Here is an 8,573-nt window from a genome sequence, read left to right as displayed (position 1 = left end):
TTTCCACTGATATTGTTTCATTCCAGCATCACAATCAAAGGAAATAGACTGAGATTCCCACATCAGCACCACAGGAACCAACTAGACTATATAAATATGCATAAAAGATGAGAAAATGGTGTACTACACAAGGAAATTCTGGCAGCACTCAATGCTTACCTAGCAGTTTGCAGATTTTAATATTTGCTCTAATTAAGAAAGAAATAATTAAGTCAGCTAGCCATGTTCAAATTGTTTAGAGACCTATAGCAATGATCCTTATGGGTCCCTTCCCAGCTGAGATATTCTATGATTTTATGACTGGACTACACCTGATCAAAATGCAATGTATTGCTGGATGGTTGACAAACAAACCAACATAATTCAAAAATAGAAGCAAACCCTGCTTTTACTCACACTAAAAGGCAATACCTTCAAGAAAGAGGAACACCAAGGGTTTCAGGAAAGTGTATACAATACCCTCAGTTAAAAACAAAATCCATAATGTTTTATAGCAATTGGTCAGAGTGCAATTCCTTCTGATCTGAGAGTTTTTAGCAGACAAAACTCCATGGGTTTCTGTGACAGACCTTGCTTTAATCAAACAAGACTAGAGTAGGAATTAATCATTTTTTCCTACCTTCACTTCTTTGACACAGCATAACTGACTTGCCTTCAGTAGAGATGTTCCTGATTTTACATCAGCTGTCAAAAGATGGAAGAGGGGTTGAATGCAGTTGAGTGAATTCTGGAACAGATGGATTTAAAAAAGCTTTAACTCACCACCCATTCAGCCTATATCATCAACCACTATCAACTATGATCTCATCAGCACTTGACACCACTAATATATCATGAAGGACAAAATGATGCATGTATTCACAGGTATTGCAGGCTGCATTTTCTATCCAGCTGATTTTAGGGAATCATGAGAATTGATGCAGATAGAGTTTTTCTCTCAGTGGATTTTAAACTTCTTAAGTAAAATCAGGGTAGTTGCAGGGACAAATAGCAAAAATATTGTGGCACTTCATTATCCTACTGTTAATGCTGCAGCAAAAAGCTAAAATCTTCAAAAACAAACATAATTTAAAATGTATAGTATTAACAAACAGCGAAAAACCTTCTCCTTCAGCTGTACTATGGCCAAACTGAATCAGCAGAACAAAATATATTAACATATTGGGATTACAGAACATAGTTCATTCTGTCTACAGGAGAAACTAAAATAAATATAAACTTAAGACAAGTTTCCATTGTGATTTAACTCTTATGATTAGTGGTTGCTGTAACAGAATATTATTCTGTTATTATTCTGTGATACTATGGATATGCCAGCACTTCACAAGGAACAGCAAATATCTTTATTTTTACTACAGACAAGAAAACAAAATAAGTTATTTTCCCAAGGAAAATGGCAAATCCAAGTCTACAGTGCACGTTCTCTCCACCACATTTCCCCTATTTTGCCATGATAAAACTGAAAATGCTTTTCATGAGAAAAAATAATTTCTAACTGCAGCCCAGCTGATATGGCTGCATCAAGTGCAGCTATTTATCTGGCTGCATCAAGCTGGGCATGAATCTTTACTTCTGCACACTCATGTTAGGAAGAAATTGTAATACTTATTTCATTCTTCCTAGCCAGGCAAAGTGAACTAGAGGAATACTAGTTCCACCTCCCAACACTCCTGTTTTATACTGGGACAATGGGGGAGTACAGCAATTTTATATTCATAAAAATAACACAAAAATTGCGTCTCCAAGGAGAAGATTCACTGAAAACTGCTCCTGGAGCATATTCTAATTCCAAGCCACTTTTTCCTCTCAAAGGATCAGTGACTGAATTCCACCAACCTCAATAAGAAGTTTGGACCTCAGTAAATTTAAAAAATGCACTAGAGCACAGCCTTTCTCCTTCAGCAACATACTTCTTGTACACCTTTTCACATTTGCTTCTCTCATTTCATAACAAAGGGAAAGAAAAAAGGGAGGTGAGGGAAGAGAGATTTTAGACTGTAGAGAACATAGGTGATTATTGCCTTCATCAAACAAATCAGTAAAATATTAATTACCTTTGGAGAAAGCCATAAAATATCAAATTTTGCTCTTTTAGTTTATATGTAAAAAAAATCTCTATACAGCATTGTCCATGCTTTGTGGTAACACATTAAATTGTAACCAGCTTCTAGTGAAACCAGCCTCCACTGAACCACTGGAAAAATCCATAGAACAGATTTACTCTTTTCATTTCTCTTAATTAACTTGGTCCCCATCAGGGAAAAGGTTCCTCTTTAGCTCTCTTGACTTCTGAGATGACAGAGTCAGGCTGGTGTCTGTACAGCCCGAACTCCTCATACTTCCCTTCTCTTCATGCACACAAACCTGGTCTGGAACAACTCCAACAAGGCTCAAACTCCACAAAAAGCAAGTGCACTCCCTGTAGTAAAAGGGTTTTTTTTTCCAGAATCAAGTTTTCTCTTTGAGGACCAACACTTTTCCCTTATGTCCAATTGTTCTTCCTAGCAGTTTCCTCTGTGATTGGGGCAGCAGTGGTCAATACAGTTTTCCTAGGCTAAGAAAAGAGAAGAAAACTCCTTTAGTGCTAAATGAGTTAAGGATACCTACACTGTTTATATATTTCTCAAAACTAATATTTCTCTTGAAGCTATAATTTTCTGATATACAGTTGTTGTCCCAGCTTTCTCTGATTTATTAAACAGGAGAAAAATATTTGCCTTTTTCCCCTGGAGCTTTTATATTCTGACAAGGGCTAACATTTCTGGAAGCAAAATTCAGCCTAAATAATTCTTATTCTATGAGAATTCAGGATTGTCTTCTTAAGGTATCTGAAATATTGTTGAGCAAAACACTCTCTTGACTGGCAGCTCCATATTTTTCTAGGAATTACTGACATTACATGCAACTCATTACTCAGTATTTGGTGCAACAGTAGATGAAGAAACAAATTTTGGTTAATGTCAATCAATCAATCATACAATATTTTCAGTAAAAAGACATGCCAAATTCCCAACATTCTAATGAAATATGCTGATAAATGATGACCTGTCAGCTTGATTGCATATTTCAGCCTTTATAGAAAGTGACTACTTTGTAGCCCCTCTCTAGAAAAAAGGGCAAAAACCTCCAGAGATAAAATTAACATTAAAGTGCAAAATTAATCCAGGAGAAAATATCCAGAATGTAGGAAGCACAGAGAAAGAAAAAAAACCCAAGAAAACATTAAACAAAACAAAACAAAGTAAGGTTTTATTTCAAGGAAAATAGGGATTGACCAAGTTTAAATGATTTTTGAATTTACATTTGTGAAAATTAATTAGGAAACATCAATGTAATGACAATTTTGGGGACACTTGATTTTGGAATGGTCAGCTGTCCTATGCACATCCCAGTGATTGACTGATCTGTTTTTTTTTTTCCATTTGTACAAGGAATAGCTAAAAAACTAAATTGTTTTTATGTACATTACAGGCGTTACACTTACAATTTTTACTTATAATTTTCTTATCATCATGCTCCATATATTTTTAAACAGATATATTCTTTGAGGAACAAACTAGTAATTAATTTATATACTATATTGATTCATTCTAAATTAGCATAGCATACATTAGCAGTGCCTGCAATATTCTGTACTATTTCAGTAGTTCCTTATAAGTAGTGATGTTACAATCAACCTCCAGTTCATCAACATCTAGAAACCAGTTAATGTACATCTCACTAGAGATCATCTTTCTATTGTGAGCCTGAAAGCTGTGATTAGCAGAGAGATTCTGCAAAGAAAACATTGAGAAATGTGATTTTATTGCACCTATAATTTCCTTTCTCCAACTTGTGTGTTATTCAGTAGAAACTTTAATTCAACTGGATATATCTTAAATAAGTCAAATCAGTGGATAGATTCAGCAGATGAGCAGTTGTGACACTACATTTACTTTTAATTTCACTTCCCAAAAATTTGGGATGGGAGTCTGACTTATGTATTCTCTGAGCAGAATGAAGCAGAGTATTATAGAATGCATTTGCCAAAATAATAAATCATGATTGACAAAAAGAAATTTGTTAATACAATGATTTGAGTCAGTTGACAGAAATTTTTGTCAACAGAATAGATAAAGGGATTCAAAAATGAAATTTTCAGATGAAACAGCTTTGATGTTTCTGATGAAAAGTATTTTGTTGACAGAATGGATCAGAGGGAAAAAAATGCATTTTCTCAGCACAAGGGTTTTAGCTCTTTGACAAAATATATTTCATCCCCAGATGTTTTGCCTGAGTTGTCAATTATTCCCTATGTCTGCCATTAACCAATCACTTTGCTGTCAACTGAAAGATTTCTTTAGTAGCAGCCCTGTGAAAGCAACTGGAGGTATTACAAATACCACTGCAAATAATCTCTCTAAATAGTTTGTTATGATGCTGTACCTAGCCCCATTCTCACCAAAATCCAACTGAGTTGAAGATGTAAGTTGGATTTCGGGTTGGGTCTTTTTTTTTTCTTCCTTTAGCTTTCATTTACACACAGTATATATTACCCTTTTCATTCTTTATTCCTTGGAAGACAGTTTTATGAGAGCTGCCTTTCTGTTAAGGCATCTATTCCATAAAGATACAGATACATGGTGAGGGAAAGGACCAGCTTGTGCTCCTGGAACACCTCAAGCAAGTGCTAATGTGTAAATTGGAATAACTAAAGGAAGTCACCTCTACCTCTGTAAAGGATTTCATACACTTTCTCTGAAGTAGCTGCTGTAGGCAGCTGTGTAGGTCTAAGAGTAAATAGTAGGAGGTGGGAAATCAATTTTTACTACACTGCTCATCTCCCCCTTGCACACGGGGAGGAGTGGTCCTGAGTTACAAGCTTCAACTAACCAAGTACATGAAGTGAGTAAAAGGTGGAGAAGCTAGCTCTTCTTTCTTTTTCTTTTGTAGCAGTTAAGTGACAATCTTGTTGGCTCATATATTGCTTTTTGTTTTTATATGAGTTTGTTAAGATGCTGCCACCACATGCCAGGTGCATTCTGCAGCCAGCTCCCAGTCTGGCTTGCCGGAGCTCACCTGTAAGCATCCACACAGATTATCTCCATCAAAAATCAGCATACAATTCCCCAAGGTCATTCAGGATAAAGAGTTTTGTCATGCAAGTCCTACACCTGCAGCAGGGAGTAATCCAGCAAGGAAGAATGTGGATTATTTTCTTCCCCGTGAACTGTCTTTATTTGAAAAATTGAAGGTGGATGGTAACAATAGCAAAATGCCACCTATTCACCTGACTATGAAGTTACTGTTGGGAGGAACAGTAGAAAGATGAAAATAAATACATCTGCCTCAGAAGAAACAGTCACACCACTGTCAAAAAGTAGGGCATGACTCCAGCTGGGTGTTGCACAAGCCAAAACTTCTGAGTGCAAATAGTAAGAACACAGAATGAAGGAAAGTGCAATCCGTGGGAAAACACTGAAACAGACCCTGACAGACTCGTGGAATCTGAAACAGACCTTTAGCAGGAGGAACAGGCAAAGGTCCTTTAGAGCCCTTACTTCACCAGCATGTCCCCACTATACTTGCATCAAACTTGACTTAGCCAGATCTCTGTCACCCACCTGACAAAGGGTTTGGTTTTGGGTAGTTTTTATGAAGTGGTAACCAGGATTTTTGGCACCAAAAAAACAAAACAGAATTTTGAAAAGCAGCCTCTCCCCCACCCTCCCCAGAAAAAAAAAAATCTACTATAAACTACTTTCAAGAGATTATGCTTTTGTGTTTCCCAATGTTTGAAGAGCAATCTAAGACCTTCTTTTAGGATACTGTATCTTATCTCACAGCTTTGTGCAAGGATGAATCATGGCTTACTTTAGAGAAACTGCACCTGTAAAATAAGCCTTTAAAGATCTTGCTGAAACCTGAATAAAGAAAAGTAATGAGCAAGGTAAGGAGAAAAAAGCTCTCAGACTTCATGCTGGAAATAGGCAGAACTGTGCAACACTTGTCAAGTGCTGTGTAGCATGGCTGCAGCAAACTGAAACCTACCTCTAAATAGTTATTATTAGTAATAGAACACACTGCCAGCTTAGCTAATACAGGTTCCTGGAGTCCTCTTGATTCTGGGTTGAGTCTCCCTCTTTTTAATAGCCAGTACTTGTGTGTTCCTAGGAAAAGGTTTACCAGAATCTAGGGAGCACTACATATTTCACTTCAAATACTTTGCCCAGTTTATTATGTTTCTTTTTCTAAAAGACTTGCTTGCTTTATTGTCACTGTCACTACAGGGCTGCTTCATTGCATTCCCACTGGCTTCAGTGTAAAGAACTATTGCTCTATGCAAAAGATAACTAAGATGCAGAAGCAAAATTGCTCCCTACACAATAACTACATAAACCTAGTATTGCCCTCTCTTATAATCCAAGCCCTCATAGATAATTAAAGAGAAGTTAAGATGGGCTGTTTTCCTCTTATTTCCTCTTCATCCAGAGTGATTCTTTCCTGGTCACTTGAATAGTAAGGGTTAATTTGTATCAACACAGCCAGCCAGTAGTGAGTCCAGTACTCCTAAGTCACTCTTTTAGCATCAAGCAGTAAGAACATTTTTCTAATGGGCTCATTTCCCAATATTATTTCAAAATATTTCTTGATATAAAACTTCCTAGTAAACATCAAATCTACTTATAGCAAAGTTATTACACCTGTACATTCTAATGGGCTAGGGAGGCACATCTTCCTAATTGGTATTTGCTGGCTTTCAAACAGATGACTGTTTTCAAACAGATGACAATAAATTTGAGAACTAATTCACACTAAACCCACAAACTTTCCATGAGGTTAAATATAGACAGAAGTCATTAGCCAGTTGGGCTCAGCCCTTGTGGATGTAGAGAAATGTATTTGCAACATGACTAAACAGTCCTTATTTTTTCCATCTGTACCACAGCAACTACATCTGCACAACTCAAAGAAAATACAAATTTTTGCAATGAAAGAACACAGGCCATACAGATTACAAATTTTCGCAAAATTTGCAGTTTGGGAAGGCAATCAGTGTATTCACAGTAGAGCAGAAATATCCTGGCTGCAGATTTTGAAGTGAGGTGTATAAACACTGATTGATCCCACTGAGAGCCCCAGTCAGAGCTGTGAAGGGGATGTGTCCAGACCTCTTAATTTCAATTAAGTTTCTGAAGAAGAGAACAATATTTTAACCTGAAAAAACACATATTATTACAGTGGAAGCATTTCTGGAAATTTAGCTAGTGCTTTGATACATCTGGAAAATAAATCATAACTCTAAATGTTCAGATTTACCCAACATTCATAGACATCAACAACACAACATCACACTTTCAAAGAACTTCTTGCTGAACTGTCTTTATTCTTGATGAATTCAATTAAAGAAAACTAATTTTTCTCCATTAGGATTCCAATAATGACTCCTTTGAAACAAAAAACAAAACACAACACCTTTAAATTATTTGCTTCAAATATAATTGATTCATAATTTGTGTGCTCTCTTTTCTCATTTTCCCTAATAGTGCACAATCTAAATGAAGTCAGCTATGAAATTTATGAAACTATAAACTAGATGTTCCTGACAACTCCAGTGGTAAATATGCAATATACAACAACAATTCTGTATATTAGAAATAAATAGCCATCTATTTCATAATGATTTTGAGGGGAAAAAATGGCAGAACTTTCAGATTATGCCCTCTTATAATTTAACAGCAGTAGAAATATCTTTCCTTTCCACTAAAGCAAAAGTCTGCCATTATATTTGATGAACAAGGCACACAACCAGAAACAAAAATACCACAAGATGCCAGCTATCCCTCATGTTGTCTGTGCCTTGGTCATCTTATCAAGGCTCAGAATACAAATCCCTTCCACAGAATATCTCTGCAGAATTTCTTATGCACTGGCATTTTGGTAGCTCTTCCCTAGCACTTCAGACAACTATTCACTTCAAAGAAATTATTTCTGAAATTCAATCACATAAGAGATATGTTAATACCTAATTAGTTGACACCTTGTATGTCATGTAATGTAGCTACACCACTCAACATCAGGATAAAGCAAACTTATCTCAATGAACACATTTGCATTTTACAGTATGACACATTACTTTGTGATATAAACAGACAAATGGGATAACACAGGAGACATTCATTATTACAAAGTGGCTAATGATGGACATGTATATTTAAAGAAAACTCTCTGACAACCAATCAGTAGCCATTAAGCAATCTCCTTTGTGTTAAGTAGGTCACAGCTTCCAGTGCAGATAATCTTCAATCCATTCAACTCAAGAGAAAAATATATCACTGAGCAAGTTCCCAATCTAAAACTGTATTTTCCTACCTGTGGTGCACTGACTGCAAACCTTTCTAAACTCACCAAGTCTCTGTCACTCCACAAGAACAAACTAATAAACAAATGGAATTAAATAACCAGTAAATGAATAATAAATGTTCCATGGCTTTTTCCACGGCTGTAAATGAAAATCAGGGTGGCAACACTGCACAAATTAATACTTGATTTTTTTTCTTCCAAGAGATGAGAAGGAGGGGTGACAGAGTTGA

At 36.1% G+C, this 8,573-nt stretch overlaps 1 long non-coding RNA gene across 1 annotated transcript in view; it reads right to left on the bottom strand.

Moving 5' to 3' along the window:
• Positions 1-617: 617 nt before the first annotated feature.
• LOC135279440 (uncharacterized) overlaps positions 618-8,573 on the bottom strand; it is a 29,628-nt gene continuing 21,672 nt past the window's right edge. Inside the window, exons 2-3 of the long non-coding RNA XR_010346677.1 lie at positions 2,055-2,554; positions 618-684 (exon numbers count right to left, since the gene is read on the bottom strand). This is a non-coding gene — a long non-coding RNA (uncharacterized LOC135279440). The remainder of the gene's footprint in view (positions 685-2,054; positions 2,555-8,573) is intronic.

The sequence above is a fragment of the Passer domesticus genome, chromosome 12, assembly GCF_036417665.1.
Source record: "Passer domesticus isolate bPasDom1 chromosome 12, bPasDom1.hap1, whole genome shotgun sequence".
NCBI lineage: Eukaryota > Metazoa > Chordata > Aves > Passeriformes > Passeridae > Passer > Passer domesticus.
This window is presented reverse-complemented; position numbering and strand designations above follow the sequence as displayed.